We start from the raw sequence: 22,658 nt of genomic DNA on the forward strand, positions 1-22,658 counted from the left end.
GTATAGGGATCACACCTATAACATGTATAAACAAATGATGTCTAGAACAGAAACGATATCAATCCACCTCAAAGGAGCAAAAATTACAATCGCCCACGTAGGGACTCGAACCCTAGACCCTCAGATTAAAAGTCTGATGCTCTACCGACTGAGCTACGCAGGCTGACGATATTGTTGAGAAAACAATATAGTTTATACCTTTCATTTAGCATATAGATAATGTACGGTAAGCATATATATAATGTACGGTACAACTTCGTTAACAGAGTCATTTCAAATTTATAGAAATTTTAAGACAGATCAACTTATTTACAACTGTTCTGCTCTCAATTTGCTTTATGATATAGACTTCTCACACAAGGAAATCCCGAAATTGCTATTATTATTCTGGGAAACGTAGGTTTGCCTGGCCTGAAACGAATTAAGAACACTAAATCAAATTTCTCTTAGTCAAAATGCGGGTCAAGAACATAACGTTAGTGAAAAAAGTCTTGAAGAATTTGCTTTTTAGCGGGAATATCGTTTTCTGATGCAACGCGTGTGATTGGTTGCACTCTATATAGTTAAAAGTCATAACTGTATCTCATGAGCAGAGTGGCGCAGTGGAAGCGTGCTGGGCCCATAACCCAGAGGTCCGTGGATCGAAACCACGCTCTGCTAATTATTTTTTCTCATTGACGAAAATCTTTTTTCAGGCGACTGTCAGGAAATGATGACAAACGAAATTACAGTCAAAATAAAGTTGATCGTAAAACTATGACTCTATCCTGAAAAATCAACTAATTCAGTATGAAAAATATCACATGTATGTAATAAGTTGGTGAAATCCCTCAATATGTACACGTTTGAATCCTCAAAGTAGTCATTTATGCAGCTATAATATACATGTGCTACTCATTAATCAACAAAAGTTTAAACAAACCAGATAAAGAATCATGAATACCTATTCGAACGTTCGAAAATAAATGCTCATATTGATGATATATCAGTCCACATATTATATAAACCTATCTTTCGTCACGGAAAGAGGCGGTGGAGATCATGTTGTCGTTTACTTTGACGTTTTTCATGTTTTGCAAGCAAAACTTGTTTTCGAACCTATCCATAACAAGAACACATAGTACTATAACAATAAAGTTTGCCAAAAATTCAGCCGCCCACGTAGGGACTCGAACCCTAGACCCTCAGATTAAAAGTCTGATGCTCTACCGACTGAGCTACGCAGGCTACTTAGAGAACACTCCCAAATTTTGCACATTTATAATTAACAGTTTCTCTCAAAACTTTTTGTTATACCACAGAATAGTTGATATAAAAGACCAGATTTATTTTACAAGTCTACTTAATACGTTTCTATTGTATTATTTGACCCGTTTGCATCGAAATTAAAAGAAAATCAAAACTTATGATCGATGCTTTTCTATATAAATACCATGCAGCTGTGTCCATCGTCAGCTGCTAATAAAATTGCAATCAGACGACATTGTAGAGTCGTTCAAACTTAGGTATAGGGATCACACCTATAACATGTATAAACAAATGATGTCTAGAACAGAAACGATATCAATCCACCTCAAAGGAGCAAAAATTACAATCGCCCACGTAGGGACTCGAACCCTAGACCCTCAGATTAAAAGTCTGATGCTCTACCGACTGAGCTACGCAGGCTGACGATATTGTTGAGAAAACAATATAGTTTATACCTTTCATTTAGCATATAGATAATGTACGGTAAGCATATATATAATGTACGGTACAACTTCGTTAACAGAGTCATTTCAAATTTATAGAAATTTTAAGACAGATCAACTTATTTACAACTGTTCTGCTCTCAATTTGCTTTATGATATAGACTTCTCACACAAGGAAATCCCGAAATTGCTATTATTATTCTGGGAAACGTAGGTTTGCCTGGCCTGAAACGAATTAAGAACACTAAATCAAATTTCTCTTAGTCAAAATGCGGGTCAAGAACATAACGTTAGTGAAAAAAGTCTTGAAGAATTTGCTTTTTAGCGGGAATATCGTTTTCTGATGCAACGCGTGTGATTGGTTGCACTCTATATAGTTAAAAGTCATAACTGTATCTCATGAGCAGAGTGGCGCAGTGGAAGCGTGCTGGGCCCATAACCCAGAGGTCCGTGGATCGAAACCACGCTCTGCTAATTATTTTTTCTCATTGACGAAAATCTTTTTTCAGGCGACTGTCAGGAAATGATGACAAACGAAATTACAGTCAAAATAAAGTTGATCGTAAAACTATGACTCTATCCTGAAAAATCAACTAATTCAGTATGAAAAATATCACATGTATGTAATAAGTTGGTGAAATCCCTCAATATGTAAACGTTTGAATCCTCAAAGTAGTCATTTATGCAGCTATAATATACATGTGCTACTCATTAATCAACAAAAGTTTAAACAAACCAGATAAAGAATCATGAATACCTATTCGAACGTTCGAAAATAAATGCTCATATTGATGATATATCAGTCCACATATTATATAAACCTATCTTTCGTCACGGAAAGAGGCGGTGGAGATCATGTTGTCGTTTACTTTGACGTTTTTCATGTTTTGCAAGCAAAACTTGTTTTCGAACCTATCCATAACAAGAACACATAGTACTATAACAATAAAGTTTGCCAAAAATTCAGCCGCCCACGTAGGGACTCGAACCCTAGACCCTCAGATTAAAAGTCTGATGCTCTACCGACTGAGCTACGCAGGCTACTTAGAGAACACTCCCAAATTTTGCACATTTATAATTAACAGTTTCTCTCAAAACTTTTTGTTATACCACAGAATAGTTGATATAAAAGACCAGATTTATTTTACAAGTCTACTTAATACGTTTCTATTGTATTATTTGACCCGTTTGCATCGAAATTAAAAGAAAATCAAAACTTATGATCGATGCTTTTCTATATAAATACCATGCAGCTGTGTCCATCGTCAGCTGCTAATAAAATTGCAATCAGACGACATTGTAGAGTCGTTCAAACTTAGGTATAGGGATCACACCTATAACATGTATAAACAAATGATGTCTAGAACAGAAACGATATCAATCCACCTCAAAGGAGCAAAAATTACAATCGCCCACGTAGGGACTCGAACCCTAGACCCTCAGATTAAAAGTCTGATGCTCTACCGACTGAGCTACGCAGGCTGACGATATTGTTGAGAAAACAATATAGTTTATACCTTTCATTTAGCATATAGATAATGTACGGTAAGCATATATATAATGTACGGTACAACTTCGTTAACAGAGTCATTTCAAATTTATAGAAATTTTAAGACAGATCAACTTATTTACAACTGTTCTGCTCTCAATTTGCTTTATGATATAGACTTCTCACACAAGGAAATCCCGAAATTGCTATTATTATTCTGGGAAACGTAGGTTTGCCTGGCCTGAAACGAATTAAGAACACTAAATCAAATTTCTCTTAGTCAAAATGCGGGTCAAGAACATAACGTTAGTGAAAAAAGTCTTGAAGAATTTGCTTTTTAGCGGGAATATCGTTTTCTGATGCAACGCGTGTGATTGGTTGCACTCTATATAGTTAAAAGTCATAACTGTATCTCATGAGCAGAGTGGCGCAGTGGAAGCGTGCTGGGCCCATAACCCAGAGGTCCGTGGATCGAAACCACGCTCTGCTAATTATTTTTTCTCATTGACGAAAATCTTTTTTCAGGCGACTGTCAGGAAATGATGACAAACGAAATTACAGTCAAAATAAAGTTGATCGTAAAACTATGACTCTATCCTGAAAAATCAACTAATTCAGTATGAAAAATATCACATGTATGTAATAAGTTGGTGAAATCCCTCAATATGTAAACGTTTGAATCCTCAAAGTAGTCATTTATGCAGCTATAATATACATGTGCTACTCATTAATCAACAAAAGTTTAAACAAACCAGATAAAGAATCATGAATACCTATTCGAACGTTCGAAAATAAATGCTCATATTGATGATATATCAGTCCACATATTATATAAACCTATCTTTCGTCACGGAAAGAGGCGGTGGAGATCATGTTGTCGTTTACTTTGACGTTTTTCATGTTTTGCAAGCAAAACTTGTTTTCGAACCTATCCATAACAAGAACACATAGTACTATAACAATAAAGTTTGCCAAAAATTCAGCCGCCCACGTAGGGACTCGAACCCTAGACCCTCAGATTAAAAGTCTGATGCTCTACCGACTGAGCTACGCAGGCTACTTAGAGAACACTCCCAAATTTTGCACATTTATAATTAACAGTTTCTCTCAAAACTTTTTGTTATACCACAGAATAGTTGATATAAAAGACCAGATTTATTTTACAAGTCTACTTAATACGTTTCTATTGTATTATTTGACCCGTTTGCATCGAAATTAAAAGAAAATCAAAACTTATGATCGATGCTTTTCTATATAAATACCATGCAGCTGTGTCCATCGTCAGCTGCTAATAAAATTGCAATCAGACGACATTGTAGAGTCGTTCAAACTTAGGTATAGGGATCACACCTATAACATGTATAAACAAATGATGTCTAGAACAGAAACGATATCAATCCACCTCAAAGGAGCAAAAATTACAATCGCCCACGTAGGGACTCGAACCCTAGACCCTCAGATTAAAAGTCTGATGCTCTACCGACTGAGCTACGCAGGCTGACGATATTGTTGAGAAAACAATATAGTTTATACCTTTCATTTAGCATATAGATAATGTACGGTAAGCATATATATAATGTACGGTACAACTTCGTTAACAGAGTCATTTCAAATTTATAGAAATTTTAAGACAGATCAACTTATTTACAACTGTTCTGCTCTCAATTTGCTTTATGATATAGACTTCTCACACAAGGAAATCCCGAAATTGCTATTATTATTCTGGGAAACGTAGGTTTGCCTGGCCTGAAACGAATTAAGAACACTAAATCAAATTTCTCTTAGTCAAAATGCGGGTCAAGAACATAACGTTAGTGAAAAAAGTCTTGAAGAATTTGCTTTTTAGCGGGAATATCGTTTTCTGATGCAACGCGTGTGATTGGTTGCACTCTATATAGTTAAAAGTCATAACTGTATCTCATGAGCAGAGTGGCGCAGTGGAAGCGTGCTGGGCCCATAACCCAGAGGTCCGTGGATCGAAACCACGCTCTGCTAATTATTTTTTCTCATTGACGAAAATCTTTTTTCAGGCGACTGTCAGGAAATGATGACAAACGAAATTACAGTCAAAATAAAGTTGATCGTAAAACTATGACTCTATCCTGAAAAATCAACTAATTCAGTATGAAAAATATCACATGTATGTAATAAGTTGGTGAAATCCCTCAATATGTAAACGTTTGAATCCTCAAAGTAGTCATTTATGCAGCTATAATATACATGTGCTACTCATTAATCAACAAAAGTTTAAACAAACCAGATAAAGAATCATGAATACCTATTCGAACGTTCGAAAATAAATGCTCATATTGATGATATATCAGTCCACATATTATATAAACCTATCTTTCGTCACGGAAAGAGGCGGTGGAGATCATGTTGTCGTTTACTTTGACGTTTTTCATGTTTTGCAAGCAAAACTTGTTTTCGAACCTATCCATAACAAGAACACATAGTACTATAACAATAAAGTTTGCCAAAAATTCAGCCGCCCACGTAGGGACTCGAACCCTAGACCCTCAGATTAAAAGTCTGATGCTCTACCGACTGAGCTACGCAGGCTACTTAGAGAACACTCCCAAATTTTGCACATTTATAATTAACAGTTTCTCTCAAAACTTTTTGTTATACCACAGAATAGTTGATATAAAAGACCAGATTTATTTTACAAGTCTACTTAATACGTTTCTATTGTATTATTTGACCCGTTTGCATCGAAATTAAAAGAAAATCAAAACTTATGATCGATGCTTTTCTATATAAATACCATGCAGCTGTGTCCATCGTCAGCTGCTAATAAAATTGCAATCAGACGACATTGTAGAGTCGTTCAAACTTAGGTATAGGGATCACACCTATAACATGTATAAACAAATGATGTCTAGAACAGAAACGATATCAATCCACCTCAAAGGAGCAAAAATTACAATCGCCCACGTAGGGACTCGAACCCTAGACCCTCAGATTAAAAGTCTGATGCTCTACCGACTGAGCTACGCAGGCTGACGATATTGTTGAGAAAACAATATAGTTTATACCTTTCATTTAGCATATAGATAATGTACGGTAAGCATATATATAATGTACGGTACAACTTCGTTAACAGAGTCATTTCAAATTTATAGAAATTTTAAGACAGATCAACTTATTTACAACTGTTCTGCTCTCAATTTGCTTTATGATATAGACTTCTCACACAAGGAAATCCCGAAATTGCTATTATTATTCTGGGAAACGTAGGTTTGCCTGGCCTGAAACGAATTAAGAACACTAAATCAAATTTCTCTTAGTCAAAATGCGGGTCAAGAACATAACGTTAGTGAAAAAAGTCTTGAAGAATTTGCTTTTTAGCGGGAATATCGTTTTCTGATGCAACGCGTGTGATTGGTTGCACTCTATATAGTTAAAAGTCATAACTGTATCTCATGAGCAGAGTGGCGCAGTGGAAGCGTGCTGGGCCCATAACCCAGAGGTCCGTGGATCGAAACCACGCTCTGCTAATTATTTTTTCTCATTGACGAAAATCTTTTTTCAGGCGACTGTCAGGAAATGATGACAAACGAAATTACAGTCAAAATAAAGTTGATCGTAAAACTATGACTCTATCCTGAAAAATCAACTAATTCAGTATGAAAAATATCACATGTATGTAATAAGTTGGTGAAATCCCTCAATATGTAAACGTTTGAATCCTCAAAGTAGTCATTTATGCAGCTATAATATACATGTGCTACTCATTAATCAACAAAAGTTTAAACAAACCAGATAAAGAATCATGAATACCTATTCGAACGTTCGAAAATAAATGCTCATATTGATGATATATCAGTCCACATATTATATAAACCTATCTTTCGTCACGGAAAGAGGCGGTGGAGATCATGTTGTCGTTTACTTTGACGTTTTTCATGTTTTGCAAGCAAAACTTGTTTTCGAACCTATCCATAACAAGAACACATAGTACTATAACAATAAAGTTTGCCAAAAATTCAGCCGCCCACGTAGGGACTCGAACCCTAGACCCTCAGATTAAAAGTCTGATGCTCTACCGACTGAGCTACGCAGGCTACTTAGAGAACACTCCCAAATTTTGCACATTTATAATTAACAGTTTCTCTCAAAACTTTTTGTTATACCACAGAATAGTTGATATAAAAGACCAGATTTATTTTACAAGTCTACTTAATACGTTTCTATTGTATTATTTGACCCGTTTGCATCGAAATTAAAAGAAAATCAAAACTTATGATCGATGCTTTTCTATATAAATACCATGCAGCTGTGTCCATCGTCAGCTGCTAATAAAATTGCAATCAGACGACATTGTAGAGTCGTTCAAACTTAGGTATAGGGATCACACCTATAACATGTATAAACAAATGATGTCTAGAACAGAAACGATATCAATCCACCTCAAAGGAGCAAAAATTACAATCGCCCACGTAGGGACTCGAACCCTAGACCCTCAGATTAAAAGTCTGATGCTCTACCGACTGAGCTACGCAGGCTGACGATATTGTTGAGAAAACAATATAGTTTATACCTTTCATTTAGCATATAGATAATGTACGGTAAGCATATATATAATGTACGGTACAACTTCGTTAACAGAGTCATTTCAAATTTATAGAAATTTTAAGACAGATCAACTTATTTACAACTGTTCTGCTCTCAATTTGCTTTATGATATAGACTTCTCACACAAGGAAATCCCGAAATTGCTATTATTATTCTGGGAAACGTAGGTTTGCCTGGCCTGAAACGAATTAAGAACACTAAATCAAATTTCTCTTAGTCAAAATGCGGGTCAAGAACATAACGTTAGTGAAAAAAGTCTTGAAGAATTTGCTTTTTAGCGGGAATATCGTTTTCTGATGCAACGCGTGTGATTGGTTGCACTCTATATAGTTAAAAGTCATAACTGTATCTCATGAGCAGAGTGGCGCAGTGGAAGCGTGCTGGGCCCATAACCCAGAGGTCCGTGGATCGAAACCACGCTCTGCTAATTATTTTTTCTCATTGACGAAAATCTTTTTTCAGGCGACTGTCAGGAAATGATGACAAACGAAATTACAGTCAAAATAAAGTTGATCGTAAAACTATGACTCTATCCTGAAAAATCAACTAATTCAGTATGAAAAATATCACATGTATGTAATAAGTTGGTGAAATCCCTCAATATGTAAACGTTTGAATCCTCAAAGTAGTCATTTATGCAGCTATAATATACATGTGCTACTCATTAATCAACAAAAGTTTAAACAAACCAGATAAAGAATCATGAATACCTATTCGAACGTTCGAAAATAAATGCTCATATTGATGATATATCAGTCCACATATTATATAAACCTATCTTTCGTCACGGAAAGAGGCGGTGGAGATCATGTTGTCGTTTACTTTGACGTTTTTCATGTTTTGCAAGCAAAACTTGTTTTCGAACCTATCCATAACAAGAACACATAGTACTATAACAATAAAGTTTGCCAAAAATTCAGCCGCCCACGTAGGGACTCGAACCCTAGACCCTCAGATTAAAAGTCTGATGCTCTACCGACTGAGCTACGCAGGCTACTTAGAGAACACTCCCAAATTTTGCACATTTATAATTAACAGTTTCTCTCAAAACTTTTTGTTATACCACAGAATAGTTGATATAAAAGACCAGATTTATTTTACAAGTCTACTTAATACGTTTCTATTGTATTATTTGACCCGTTTGCATCGAAATTAAAAGAAAATCAAAACTTATGATCGATGCTTTTCTATATAAATACCATGCAGCTGTGTCCATCGTCAGCTGCTAATAAAATTGCAATCAGACGACATTGTAGAGTCGTTCAAACTTAGGTATAGGGATCACACCTATAACATGTATAAACAAATGATGTCTAGAACAGAAACGATATCAATCCACCTCAAAGGAGCAAAAATTACAATCGCCCACGTAGGGACTCGAACCCTAGACCCTCAGATTAAAAGTCTGATGCTCTTTTTTTTTATCTTTATTAAAATCAAACATCACATTACATAAATAAAATCATTGAAATATATCTATCACAGTTGAGTTACACAATACAATACATTTCTAATTACATAATACAAAATCTATCTTACAGTTATCTAAGATTACAGTTCATTAGTACATCAGAGATCAAATATAATCACATCACTGTCTGTTTTCTGCAGTATAGAATTATGCAGTAGGAAATGCTTTTCAAATATGTTGCTCATATTCTTCATTTGACACAAATATTCATTAAAATAAGTCACATAATGCTTCAATGTGTATTGAAAAAATCTTAAAATATCAATATTCTTCACATTATTTTTTACAAGATTTCTTCTTCTAAATATACAGTAACGTGCAACTGATAACATAAAGTTAACAAAACTGGCATTCACACCATTGATTGTCACAGTTAAACCGAGCATAAATATTTGTTCATATACAACAGAATTCACTTGATCTGAATCACAAGTATCTAATGATAACTCTACTTTTGTAATCAAATACTGATGAAAGTCATATAATTCAGAACACTTTATAAACAAATGCATAATATCTTCTATTTCATTGCAACAAATATCACACAAATCATTATCTACCAACTTCATTTTTAATAAACGTTCGTTTGTAAATATACAACAGTGAGCTATTTTAAAATCAAGCTCCGTCATTAATGACGGTTTCCAAAACATATTAACTATTTTCCATACTTTATGCATAATACTTTCGTCATCTTGAAAGATATTCATCCATTTGTCAACAGATTTTGGTTGCTGACACAATTTATCAATAACAAGACAATATAACTGTTTTGATGAACACATCTTAAAATCAACAAGTTTACAATTCATATTCAAATTAATGTCAATGTTTCTATTGTTTGTTCTATGATACACCTCAGTCCCTACAGTTTTAGTCCACAATTCTGGTAAAGCAGACTGAAGTGATCTATAACGTTTTATAATACTATCTATATCATATTCATCATTCCCATTAGCAACAATTTCTACAATAGCGTTTTGAGGTAAAAACCCAGGTTTCACCTCATAACAAATGTCTTTCAACTGAATTATTCCAGCCTCTATAAAATCATTCCATAAAATTGTTTTCCCACATATCAAAATTTCTGAATTACAAAACAACGGTTGATTATAAATATTTTCAACTGTATAATCAAATGACACATTTTCTCGTATAAAGCAGAATGATTTTAACATTTCTTTGTATATCACAGGAATACAAGACATATATTTATCTTTTAATGACATGAATACAATGTCTTCTGCCAATTTCATATTCAATACTTTGGAAATAAAATACCTAAAAATGTCTTTCCATATTACTTTATAATCTTCATTTAAAAATCTGGCTAAAAACTTCAATCTAAAAGCACAAATTTTTGATTTAATATCAGGCAGATGTAAACCACCTTTATTTTTATCACAAATAATAGTATTATACTGTACAAGGTGTGCACCACCATTCCACACAAAGTTAACACATAGTCTCTTCATTTCTTCAATAGCCCATTCAGGCATAGAAGTAACAAATAAATTATACCACAATCTAGACATTAACAGAGAGGTTATTACATTTACTCTACCATGTATTGTCAATTTTCTTTGTATCCACATATTTAATAACATCTTGATTTTATTTAATTTTCCTCTCCAATTCAATTCATTACATACATGTTCATTTTTGCCAATATAAACACCTAATAACAAAATTTCATTTTCACAAATTTTGAGACCATGGCAATTTTGTTCATTTTCTGTCATACAACCTTTCCCAATAGGCATTATTTCTGACTTTTGCCTATTTATTTTAGCACCAGAACATTTACCATACAATTCAAATACATTAAATACTTCATCAATTGACTTCTTATCAGATACAGTTACAGTAGTATCATCAGCATGTTGAAACATTTTACACACTTTTTCTGACATTGGAATATTGATTCCGGAAATATTACAATTATTGGTAATCATACATTGTAAAGGCTCAGCTGCCAAAACATATAACAGAGCACTAATTGGACAGCCTTGTCTTATCCCATTCTTAATAGCAAAATACTTGGTTAAAAAACCATTACATTTTACAGAGCTATTTATTTCATTATAAAAAATTGTAATCCATTTAATAAAACTTTCACCAAAACCAAATTTCTTTAATACACTTAACATGTACTCATGACTAAGCCTATCAAAGGCTTTTTCTTGGTCAGCTTTTACAATATATCCTTCCATATCATCATTTTCTACTAAAGTTATAATATCTCGTACATTTGCAATACTATTAGAAATATCTCTTCCTACTATACAACAAGTTTGATTTTCAGACACTATTTTTGGCAATACTTTTTTAAATCTATTTGCCATGACACGAGCTAAAATTTTGTAATCAACTTGCAGTAATGAAATAGGTCTATAATTTTTAATACCTCTTTTATCACCTTTTTTCTTAAAAATTAAACTGATAACACCGGATCTCATTGATCTTGATAAAATACCTTCATCATAAACAGCATTAAAAACTTTATATAAAATCTCTCTAAGTGAATCGTAAAAAGTACAATAAAATTCTGTAGTAAGTCCATCTGAGCCTGGACTCTTATTCTTAGACATCGATGATAAGGCCTCAGCAATTTCATTAAATGTTATATCTGAGTCACAAATCTCTTTATCATCGTCATCAACCTTTTTATCAACATGTTGTAAAAAATCACATAGTTTATCAGTTTCTATCTCAACACAAGAGTACAACTCTTTGTAAAAATTATATTCAATATCTAAAATCCCATCAGTATCATTTACAATTTCATCATTTACATTATACAATTCTTTCACAGAATTACTTTCCTGTCTATACTTTTCTAAGTTTAGAAAATATTTTGTATTTTTGTCACCCTCTGTAGCCCATGTGGCTTTAGATCGTAAAATAGCACCTTTACATTTATCTAATTCATATTTACTAAGATCTAATTGCAATGTTTCTAATCTAGTTACATCTATATCTATACCACTTGCTTGTAAAGCACATAACCTTTGTATTTTATTTTGTATATAAAAAAAATCCCTTTTCTTTTCCTTAACTAAATCTGAAGAAAAAACTTGAGAATATCTCTTAATTCTATATTTCAAATTATCCCACCAAATAAGTGGTTCACTGTCATATAAAGAACAATTCATAGATTCAACTATAATCTCTTTAACTCTTTTTACATAATTTACATTTGACAATACAGTATTATTCAACACCCATATTCCAGGGCCTCGTTCAACAACACAAAAGTTAAAATTCATAAAAACATATGTATGATCACTAAAGCTTGTTTCATTATAATACACATTTTGTACATTTGGTGATAAGGATTTACTAATTAAAAAATAGTCTATTCTACTCTGCTGCAATATATTATTACATATTCTTTTCCAAGAAAATATTTTTTTACATTCATTTCTTGCTCTCCATACATCATATATATTACAATTACACATAGTTTTATTTAATTCTCTATATGCCTCATCAATACAATGTTTAGATTTACCTCCTTTGTCTAAGTTTGACAGAGTTGTATTAAAATCTCCCCCTATTATAACATTTTGTAAATTTTCAATATAACTGTTAACAAACTTAAAATATCTTGCTCTTTCTATACAATTATTAGGTGCATAAACAGATACAAAATTAAAAATTTGACCATCTGTTTCATATGAAACATGTATAAACCTTCCTTCATCATCTTTATAAACTAATTTTGTTTTATCTTTTACACTATTAGCAACCATGATAGCAACACCTTGCCTACTATTATAACCATTACATTCATATATTTTCCCTTCATACATATTTTGTATTCCATCAACATATGATTTATCCCAGAAAGTCTCTTGCAACAAAGCAAAAGTAGCCCTTCTATCATATAAAACAGATACAAAATTTTGAAAATTATTCACATTTTTTAAACCATTACAATTAAACGAACAAATCAGCACCATTATAATACAAATAAAAAAATAAAATTTGTTATCCATTTTTCTTTTTATTTTCAGACACCTTCGAGCTTCTACCAGCATTAACATTAGGTTTGGGATTCAACGAAGACCTTCTTGTAAGCTTTCGTTGTTGCTTTTTATATTTCCTAAGCTCTTTAGCAGAGAGAGAAAAAACATCCACCTCTTCGTTTGTGTCACCTCCTTCGTCCATGTTTTCTTCAACACAGACAGAGGAGTCATCATCACCATCACCACTACCACCCTCTGCGTTGTTTAAAGTAACATCACAAAGGGTGTCGTTTCGTTTTTCCCAATGATCGGGATCAAAATCTCCAAAATCTAAATTTTCATTAACAACTTCCTCACTTAGAAGAGTGCTATCTCCGTTACGTTTAACTTTTTTGCCAGTTTTTTCATCTTTTTTCTCTTCCTCAACGGCACTAACACTAGGAACAGAGATATCAACTTCATCATCATCTTTCACATCTTCATCAATATTCCCATCTGACTCGGAACAATTATCGTCCGAATTAGCAATTTTTCTCTTTCTTGTCTCATGCTGTACAATATTTTCCATGTGCACGGCAGCTTCAACAATCAATTCATTTTTGTTATGATGAATATCATCGACAAGTCCTTCACTTTCTGGTACATCAACACTTTTAACCTCGGTTTGTTCTGACACTTCGTTATTGGTTTCTTCTTGCGAAGTACTCGTATCATTGACTCCCGTTGCTTCCACGTTGTTTACCTCATTCACGCAACTACACGCGATTTTATCACAAACATTGCACTTAGCAATGATTGGCTGCGGTCGCGTTTTCAAATTATCTCCCTTCTGACATTTACATTTCAATGGTAGTTCATGACAATGTTCACACTTTGCTGCACGACACCTTCTCGCAACATGACCCTGTTCTCCACAACCAGTACAAATAATGTATGGACAGTTTTTGTGAACATGTTCAGGTGAATAGCATTCTGAACAAACCTTTGTCTGGTTATTGTGAACACATTTGTAATATTTTGTGTTTTTACCAACCTTAAAAGGCATACTCCATGGAAGTGCAATTATATGAGGTGGAAAAACACATTTTACAAATCGCGTTCCATCGGCTACCTGCGTACCCGGTACAACTCTTCTGAATACTGGTGAAACGATTTTAATTCCCCTATCTCTTAACATGTCTATAATATCGTCATCATCAATGAATGCTGGGATGTACATGAAAGACACAACTGTCGTATCTGAGTACATTAACGAACATTCGTAATCTTTGTCTAAAATCTCAACTCCACTAAGTATTTTTGTTGCATTAGACTTGGAGTCAAGCGTAACATCGTACGAAGAGGTATCATCCTTAACCACAGCAAGCACAGAGTTCAAACCTGTGACATGCTCAATTGCCCTTATCACAGAAATTGCTTGCACATTTTCTGTTGATATTCCTATTACACGAATAGTACAGTCTCTCGAATATCTTTTTATCTCCATGACATAATTATCTTTACTCTTAGGAACTTTCTCAGGCCCTTTCCCGAATCCTTGTGGTCCTTTTCCAAAATATTCATTTCCGCCGGTCATTTTGGTTTTTCGAAAGCAAGTTCACCCCTAAACAGACGAGTGCACCGTTCCACCCCCCTTTCACCAAACGACTAAATCGCCGGTGTAAGGGGTTTAAATGTTAAATAAGTGTTAATAAATACTCGTATTCATAAACGGAAGTATAACAATGTTTGAAAATACCTTTCAATATGAAATTAGGTCCATTTATACACTGAAAACAGCAAAATCACATCGGAGGAATGTAAACAACATCTATGTCCGGCTGTGCTTCATTCAGCTATCAAAGTCTGATGCTCTACCGACTGAGCTACGCAGGCTGACGATATTGTTGAGAAAACAATATAGTTTATACCTTTCATTTAGCATATAGATAATGTACGGTAAGCATATATATAATGTACGGTACAACTTCGTTAACAGAGTCATTTCAAATTTATAGAAATTTTAAGACAGATCAACTTATTTACAACTGTTCTGCTCTCAATTTGCTTTATGATATAGACTTCTCACACAAGGAAATCCCGAAATTGCTATTATTATTCTGGGAAACGTAGGTTTGCCTGGCCTGAAACGAATTAAGAACACTAAATCAAATTTCTCTTAGTCAAAATGCGGGTCAAGAACATAACGTTAGTGAAAAAAGTCTTGAAGAATTTGCTTTTTAGCGGGAATATCGTTTTCTGATGCAACGCGTGTGATTGGTTGCACTCTATATAGTTAAAAGTCATAACTGTATCTCATGAGCAGAGTGGCGCAGTGGAAGCGTGCTGGGCCCATAACCCAGAGGTCCGTGGATCGAAACCACGCTCTGCTAATTATTTTTTCTCATTGACGAAAATCTTTTTTCAGGCGACTGTCAGGAAATGATGACAAACGAAATTACAGTCAAAATAAAGTTGATCGTAAAACTATGACTCTATCCTGAAAAATCAACTAATTCAGTATGAAAAATATCACATGTATGTAATAAGTTGGTGAAATCCCTCAATATGTAAACGTTTGAATCCTCAAAGTAGTCATTTATGCAGCTATAATATACATGTGCTACTCATTAATCAACAAAAGTTTAAACAAACCAGATAAAGAATCATGAATACCTATTCGAACGTTCGAAAATAAATGCTCATATTGATGATATATCAGTCCACATATTATATAAACCTATCTTTCGTCACGGAAAGAGGCGGTGGAGATCATGTTGTCGTTTACTTTGACGTTTTTCATGTTTTGCAAGCAAAACTTGTTTTCGAACCTATCCATAACAAGAACACATAGTACTATAACAATAAAGTTTGCCAAAAATTCAGCCGCCCACGTAGGGACTCGAACCCTAGACCCTCAGATTAAAAGTCTGATGCTCTACCGACTGAGCTACGCAGGCTACTTAGAGAACACTCCCAAATTTTGCACATTTATAATTAACAGTTTCTCTCAAAACTTTTTGTTATACCACAGAATAGTTGATATAAAAGACCAGATTTATTTTACAAGTCTACTTAATACGTTTCTATTGTATTATTTGACCCGTTTGCATCGAAATTAAAAGAAAATCAAAACTTATGATCGATGCTTTTCTATATAAATACCATGCAGCTGTGTCCATCGTCAGCTGCTAATAAAATTGCAATCAGACGACATTGTAGAGTCGTTCAAACTTAGGTATAGGGATCACACCTATAACATGTATAAACAAATGATGTCTAGAACAGAAACGATATCAATCCACCTCAAAGGAGCAAAAATTACAATCGCCCACGTAGGGACTCGAACCCTAGACCCTCAGATTAAAAGTCTGATGCTCTACCGACTGAGCTACGCAGGCTGACGATATTGTTGAGAAAACAATATAGTTTATACCTTTCATTTAGCATATAGATAATGTACGGTAAGCATATATATAATGTACGGTACAACTTCGTTAACAGAGTCATTTCAAATTTATAGAAATTTTAAGACAGATCAACTTATTTACAACTGTTCTGCTCTCAATTTGCTTTATGATATAGACTTCTCACACAAGGAAATCCCGAAATTGCTATTATTATTCTGGGAAACGTAGGTTTGCCTGGCCTGAAACGAATTAAGAACACTAAATCAAATTTCTCTTAGTCAAAATGCGGGTCAAGAACATAACGTTAGTGAAAAAAGTCTTGAAGAATTTGCTTTTTAGCGGGAATATCGTTTTCTGATGCAACGCGTGTGATTGGTTGCACTCTATATAGTTAAAAGTCATAACTGTATCTCATGAGCAGAGTGGCGCAGTGGAAGCGTGCTGGGCCCATAACCCAGAGGTCCGTGGATCGAAACCACGCTCTGCTAATTATTTTTTCTCATTGACGAAAATCTTTTTTCAGGCGACTGTCAGGAAATGATGACAAACGAAATTACAGTCAAAATAAAGTTGATCGTAAAACTATGACTCTATCCTGAAAAATCAACTAATTCAGTATGAAAAATATCACATGTATGTAATAAGTTGGTGAAATCCCTCAATATGTAAACGTTTGAATCCTCAAAGTAGTCATTTATGCAGCTATAATATACATGTGCTACTCATTAATCAACAAAAGTTTAAACAAACCAGATAAAGAATCATGAATACCTATTCGAACGTTCGAAAATAAATGCTCATATTGATGATATATCAGTCCACATATTATATAAACCTATCTTTCGTCACGGAAAGAGGCGGTGGAGATCATGTTGTCGTTTACTTTGACGTTTTTCATGTTTTGCAAGCAAAACTTGTTTTCGAACCTATCCATAACAAGAACACATAGTACTATAACAATAAAGTTTGCCAAAAATTCAGCCGCCCACGTAGGGACTCGAACCCTAGACCCTCAGATTAAAAGTCTGATGCTCTACCGACTGAGCTACGCAGGCTACTTAGAGAACACTCCCAAATTTTGCACATTTATAATTAACAGTTTCTCTCAAAACTTTTTGTTATACCACAGAATAGTTGATATAAAAGACCAGATTTATTTTACAAGTCTACTTAATACGTTTCTATTGTATTATTTGACCCGTTTGCATCGAAATTAAAAGAAAATCAAAACTTATGATCGATGCTTTTCTATATAAATACCATGCAGCTGTGTCCATCGTCAGCTGCTAATAAAATTGCAATCAGACGACATTGTAGAGTCGTTCAAACTTAGGTATAGGGATCACACCTATAACATGTATAAACAAATGATGTCTAGAACAGAAACGATATCAATCCACCTCAAAGGAGCAAAAATTACAATCGCCCACGTAGGGACTCGAACCCTAGACCCTCAGATTAAAAGTCTGATGCTCTACCGACTGAGCTACGCAGGCTGACGATATTGTTGAGAAAACAATATAGTTTATACCTTTCATTTAGCATATAGATAATGTACGGTAAGCATATATATAATGTACGGTACAACTTCGTTAACAGAGTCATTTCAAATTTATAGAAATTTTAAGACAGATCAACTTATTTACAACTGTTCTGCTCTCAATTTGCTTTATGATATAGACTTCTCACACAAGGAAATCCCGAAATTGCTATTATTATTCTGGGAAACGTAGGTTTGCCTGGCCTGAAACGAATTAAGAACACTAAATCAAATTTCTCTTAGTCAAAATGCGGGTCAAGAACATAACGTTAGTGAAAAAAGTCTTGAAGAATTTGCTTTTTAGCGGGAATATCGTTTTCTGATGCAACGCGTGTGATTGGTTGCACTCTATATAGTTAAAAGTCATAACTGTATCTCATGAGCAGAGTGGCGCAGTGGAAGCGTGCTGGGCCCATAACCCAGAGGTCCGTGGATCGAAACCACGCTCTGCTAATTATTTTTTCTCATTGACGAAAATCTTTTTTCAGGCGACTGTCAGGAAATGATGACAAACGAAATTACAGTCAAAATAAAGTTGATCGTAAAACTATGACTCTATCCTGAAAAATCAACTAATTCAGTATGAAAAATATCACATGTATGTAATAAGTTGGTGAAATCCCTCAATATGTAAACGTTTGAATCCTCAAAGTAGTCATTTATGCAGCTATAATATACATGTGCTACTCATTAATCAACAAAAGTTTAAACAAACCAGATAAAGAATCATGAATACCTATTCGAACGTTCGAAAATAAATGCTCATATTGATGATATATCAGTCCACATATTATATAAACCTATCTTTCGTCACGGAAAGAGGCGGTGGAGATCATGTTGTCGTTTACTTTGACGTTTTTCATGTTTTGCAAGCAAAACTTGTTTTCGAACCTATCCATAACAAGAACACATAGTACTATAACAATAAAGTTTGCCAAAAATTCAGCCGCCCACGTAGGGACTCGAACCCTAGACCCTCAGATTAAAAGTCTGATGCTCTACCGACTGAGCTACGCAGGCTACTTAGAGAACACTCCCAAATTTTGCACATTTATAATTAACAGTTTCTCTCAAAACTTTTTGTTATACCACAGAATAGTTGATATAAAAGACCAGATTTATTTTACAAGTCTACTTAATACGTTTCTATTGTATTATTTGACCCGTTTGCATCGAAATTAAAAGAAAATCAAAACTTATGATCGATGCTTTTCTATATAAATACCATGCAGCTGTGTCCATCGTCAGCTGCTAATAAAATTGCAATCAGACGACATTGTAGAGTCGTTCAAACTTAGGTATAGGGATCACACCTATAACATGTATAAACAAATGATGTCTAGAACAGAAACGATATCAATCCACCTCAAAGGAGCAAAAATTACAATCGCCCACGTAGGGACTCGAACCCTAGACCCTCAGATTAAAAGTCTGATGCTCTACCGACTGAGCTACGCAGGCTGACGATATTGTTGAGAAAACAATATAGTTTATACCTTTCATTTAGCATATAGATAATGTACGGTAAGCATATATATAATGTACGGTACAACTTCGTTAACAGAGTCATTTCAAATTTATAGAAATTTTAAGACAGATCAACTTATTTACAACTGTTCTGCTCTCAATTTGCTTTATGATATAGACTTCTCACACAAGGAAATCCCGAAATTGCTATTATTATTCTGGGAAACGTAGGTTTGCCTGGCCTGAAACGAATTAAGAACACTAAATCAAATTTCTCTTAGTCAAAATGCGGGTCAAGAACATAACGTTAGTGAAAAAAGTCTTGAAGAATTTGCTTTTTAGCGGGAATATCGTTTTCTGATGCAACGCGTGTGATTGGTTGCACTCTATATAGTTAAAAGTCATAACTGTATCTCATGAGCAGAGTGGCGCAGTGGAAGCGTGCTGGGCCCATAACCCAGAGGTCCGTGGATCGAAACCACGCTCTGCTAATTATTTTTTCTCATTGACGAAAATCTTTTTTCAGGCGACTGTCAGGAAATGATGACAAACGAAATTACAGTCAAAATAAAGTTGATCGTAAAACTATGACTCTATCCTGAAAAATCAACTAATTCAGTATGAAAAATATCACATGTATGTAATAAGTTGGTGAAATCCCTCAATATGTAAACGTTTGAATCCTCAAAGTAGTCATTTATGCAGCTATAATATACATGTGCTACTCATTAATCAACAAAAGTTTAAACAAACCAGATAAAGAATCATGAATACCTATTCGAACGTTCGAAAATAAATGCTCATATTGATGATATATCAGTCCACATATTATATAAACCTATCTTTCGTCACGGAAAGAGGCGGTGGAGATCATGTTGTCGTTTACTTTGACGTTTTTCATGTTTTGCAAGCAAAACTTGTTTTCGAACCTATCCATAACAAGAACACATAGTACTATAACAATAAAGTTTGCCAAAAATTCAGCCGCCCACGTAGGGACTCGAACCCTAGACCCTCAGATTAAAAGTCTGATGCTCTACCGACTGAGCTACGCAGGCTACTTAGAGAACACTCCCAAATTTTGCACATTTATAATTAACAGTTTCTCTCAAAACTTTTTGTTATACCACAGAATAGTTGATATAAAAGACCAGATTTATTTTACAAGTCTACTTAATACGTTTCTATTGTATTATTTGACCCGTTTGCATCGAAATTAAAAGAAAATCAAAACTTATGATCGATGCTTTTCTATATAAATACCATGCAGCTGTGTCCATCGTCAGCTGCTAATAAAATTGCAATCAGACGACATTGTAGAGTCGTTCAAACTTAGGTATAGGGATCACACCTATAACATGTATAAACAAATGATGTCTAGAACAGAAACGATATCAATCCACCTCAAAGGAGCAAAAATTACAATCGCCCACGTAGGGACTCGAACCCTAGACCCTCAGATTAAAAGTCTGATGCTCTACCGACTGAGCTACGCAGGCTGACGATATTGTTGAGAAAACAATATAGTTTATACCTTTCATTTAGCATATAGATAATGTACGGTAAGCATATATATAATGTACGGTACAACTTCGTTAACAGAGTCATTTCAAATTTATAGAAATTTTAAGACAGATCAACTTATTTACAACTGTTCTGCTCTCAATTTGCTTTATGATATAGACTTCTCACACAAGGAAATCCCGAAATTGCTATTATTATTCTGGGAAACGTAGGTTTGCCTGGCCTGAAACGAATTAAGAACACTAAATCAAATTTCTCTTAGTCAAAATGCGGGTCAAGAACATAACGTTAGTGAAAAAAGTCTTGAAGAATTTGCTTTTTAGCGGGAATATCGTTTTCTGATGCAACGCGTGTGATTGGTTGCACTCTATATAGTTAAAAGTCATAACTGTATCTCATGAGCAGAGTGACGCAGTGGAAGCGTGCTGGGCCCATAACCCAGAGGTCCGTGGATCGAAACCACGCTCTGCTAATTATTTTTTCTCATTGACGAAAATCTTTTTTCAGGCGACTGTCAGGAAATGATGACAAACGAAATTACAGTCAAAATAAAGTTGATCGTAAAACTATGACTCTATCCTGAAAAATCAACTAATTCAGTATGAAAAATATCACATGTATGTAATAAGTTGGTGAAATCCCTCAATATGTAAACGTTTGAATCCTCAAAGTAGTCATTTATGCAGCTATAATATACATGTGCTACTCATTAATCAACAAAAGTTTAAACAAACCAGATAAAGAATCATGAATACCTATTCGAACGTTCGAAAATAAATGCTCATATTGATGATATATCAGTCCACATATTATATAAACCTATCTTTCGTCACGGAAAGAGGCGGTGGAGATCATGTTGTCGTTTACTTTGACGTTTTTCATGTTTTGCAAGCAAAACTTGTTTTCGAACCTATCCATAACAAGAACACATAGTACTATAACAATAAAGTTTGCCAAAAATTCAGCCGCCCACGTAGGGACTCGAACCCTAGACCCTCAGATTAAAAGTCTGATGCTCTACCGACTGAGCTACGCAGGCTACTTAGAGAACACTCCCAAATTTTGCACATTTATAATTAACAGTTTCTCTCAAAACTTTTTGTTATACCACAGAATAGTTGATATAAAAGACCAGATTTATTTTACAAGTCTACTTAATACGTTTCTATTGTATTATTTGACCCGTTTGCATCGAAATTAAAAGAAAATCAAAACTTATGATCGATGCTTTTCTATATAAATACCATGCAGCTGTGTCCATCGTCAGCTGCTAATAAAATTGCAATCAGACGACATTGTAGAGTCGTTCAAACTTAGGTATAGGGATCACACCTATAACATGTATAAACAAATGATGTCTAGAACAGAAACGATATCAATCCACCTCAAAGGAGCAAAAATTACAATCGCCCACGTAGGGACTCGAACCCTAGACCCTCAGATTAAAAGTCTGATGCTCTACCGACTGAGCTACGCAGGCTGACGATATTGTTGAGAAAACAATATAGTTTATACCTTTCATTTAGCATATAGATAAT

The 22,658-nt window shown here is 34.4% G+C and overlaps 22 non-coding genes across 22 annotated transcripts; all 22 read right to left on the reverse strand.

Annotated features, from left to right (window-relative positions):
- Positions 1-90: 90 nt before the first annotated feature.
- Trnak-uuu (transfer RNA lysine (anticodon UUU)) lies at positions 91-163 on the reverse strand. Its single transcript has one exon. It is a non-coding gene; the product is annotated as a tRNA-Lys (tRNA).
- A 991-nt stretch (positions 164-1,154) lies between these two features.
- Trnak-uuu (transfer RNA lysine (anticodon UUU)) lies at positions 1,155-1,227 on the reverse strand. The gene has a single exon. It is a non-coding gene; the product is annotated as a tRNA-Lys (tRNA).
- Positions 1,228-1,595: 368 nt separating this feature from the next.
- On the reverse strand, positions 1,596-1,668 carry Trnak-uuu (transfer RNA lysine (anticodon UUU)). Its single transcript has one exon. It is a non-coding gene; the product is annotated as a tRNA-Lys (tRNA).
- A 991-nt stretch (positions 1,669-2,659) lies between these two features.
- Trnak-uuu (transfer RNA lysine (anticodon UUU)) lies at positions 2,660-2,732 on the reverse strand. The gene has a single exon. It is a non-coding gene; the product is annotated as a tRNA-Lys (tRNA).
- A 368-nt stretch (positions 2,733-3,100) lies between these two features.
- On the reverse strand, positions 3,101-3,173 carry Trnak-uuu (transfer RNA lysine (anticodon UUU)). The gene has a single exon. It is a non-coding gene; the product is annotated as a tRNA-Lys (tRNA).
- A 991-nt stretch (positions 3,174-4,164) lies between these two features.
- On the reverse strand, positions 4,165-4,237 carry Trnak-uuu (transfer RNA lysine (anticodon UUU)). The gene has a single exon. It is a non-coding gene; the product is annotated as a tRNA-Lys (tRNA).
- Positions 4,238-4,605: 368 nt separating this feature from the next.
- Trnak-uuu (transfer RNA lysine (anticodon UUU)) lies at positions 4,606-4,678 on the reverse strand. Its single transcript has one exon. It is a non-coding gene; the product is annotated as a tRNA-Lys (tRNA).
- A 991-nt stretch (positions 4,679-5,669) lies between these two features.
- On the reverse strand, positions 5,670-5,742 carry Trnak-uuu (transfer RNA lysine (anticodon UUU)). The gene has a single exon. It is a non-coding gene; the product is annotated as a tRNA-Lys (tRNA).
- Positions 5,743-6,110: 368 nt separating this feature from the next.
- On the reverse strand, positions 6,111-6,183 carry Trnak-uuu (transfer RNA lysine (anticodon UUU)). The gene has a single exon. It is a non-coding gene; the product is annotated as a tRNA-Lys (tRNA).
- Positions 6,184-7,174: 991 nt separating this feature from the next.
- Positions 7,175-7,247, reverse strand: Trnak-uuu (transfer RNA lysine (anticodon UUU)). Its single transcript has one exon. It is a non-coding gene; the product is annotated as a tRNA-Lys (tRNA).
- A 368-nt stretch (positions 7,248-7,615) lies between these two features.
- Trnak-uuu (transfer RNA lysine (anticodon UUU)) lies at positions 7,616-7,688 on the reverse strand. Its single transcript has one exon. It is a non-coding gene; the product is annotated as a tRNA-Lys (tRNA).
- Positions 7,689-8,679: 991 nt separating this feature from the next.
- Positions 8,680-8,752, reverse strand: Trnak-uuu (transfer RNA lysine (anticodon UUU)). The gene has a single exon. It is a non-coding gene; the product is annotated as a tRNA-Lys (tRNA).
- Positions 8,753-16,066: 7,314 nt separating this feature from the next.
- Trnak-uuu (transfer RNA lysine (anticodon UUU)) lies at positions 16,067-16,139 on the reverse strand. The gene has a single exon. It is a non-coding gene; the product is annotated as a tRNA-Lys (tRNA).
- Positions 16,140-16,507: 368 nt separating this feature from the next.
- On the reverse strand, positions 16,508-16,580 carry Trnak-uuu (transfer RNA lysine (anticodon UUU)). The gene has a single exon. It is a non-coding gene; the product is annotated as a tRNA-Lys (tRNA).
- A 991-nt stretch (positions 16,581-17,571) lies between these two features.
- On the reverse strand, positions 17,572-17,644 carry Trnak-uuu (transfer RNA lysine (anticodon UUU)). Its single transcript has one exon. It is a non-coding gene; the product is annotated as a tRNA-Lys (tRNA).
- Positions 17,645-18,012: 368 nt separating this feature from the next.
- Positions 18,013-18,085, reverse strand: Trnak-uuu (transfer RNA lysine (anticodon UUU)). The gene has a single exon. It is a non-coding gene; the product is annotated as a tRNA-Lys (tRNA).
- Positions 18,086-19,076: 991 nt separating this feature from the next.
- On the reverse strand, positions 19,077-19,149 carry Trnak-uuu (transfer RNA lysine (anticodon UUU)). Its single transcript has one exon. It is a non-coding gene; the product is annotated as a tRNA-Lys (tRNA).
- Positions 19,150-19,517: 368 nt separating this feature from the next.
- On the reverse strand, positions 19,518-19,590 carry Trnak-uuu (transfer RNA lysine (anticodon UUU)). Its single transcript has one exon. It is a non-coding gene; the product is annotated as a tRNA-Lys (tRNA).
- Positions 19,591-20,581: 991 nt separating this feature from the next.
- Positions 20,582-20,654, reverse strand: Trnak-uuu (transfer RNA lysine (anticodon UUU)). The gene has a single exon. It is a non-coding gene; the product is annotated as a tRNA-Lys (tRNA).
- Positions 20,655-21,022: 368 nt separating this feature from the next.
- Trnak-uuu (transfer RNA lysine (anticodon UUU)) lies at positions 21,023-21,095 on the reverse strand. Its single transcript has one exon. It is a non-coding gene; the product is annotated as a tRNA-Lys (tRNA).
- Positions 21,096-22,086: 991 nt separating this feature from the next.
- Positions 22,087-22,159, reverse strand: Trnak-uuu (transfer RNA lysine (anticodon UUU)). Its single transcript has one exon. It is a non-coding gene; the product is annotated as a tRNA-Lys (tRNA).
- Positions 22,160-22,527: 368 nt separating this feature from the next.
- On the reverse strand, positions 22,528-22,600 carry Trnak-uuu (transfer RNA lysine (anticodon UUU)). The gene has a single exon. It is a non-coding gene; the product is annotated as a tRNA-Lys (tRNA).
- Between the last annotated feature and the right edge of the window lie 58 nt (positions 22,601-22,658).

This window comes from Mytilus trossulus, chromosome 10 (genome assembly GCF_036588685.1).
Source record: "Mytilus trossulus isolate FHL-02 chromosome 10, PNRI_Mtr1.1.1.hap1, whole genome shotgun sequence".
In the NCBI taxonomy this organism is placed as follows: Eukaryota; Metazoa; Mollusca; class Bivalvia; order Mytilida; family Mytilidae; genus Mytilus; species Mytilus trossulus.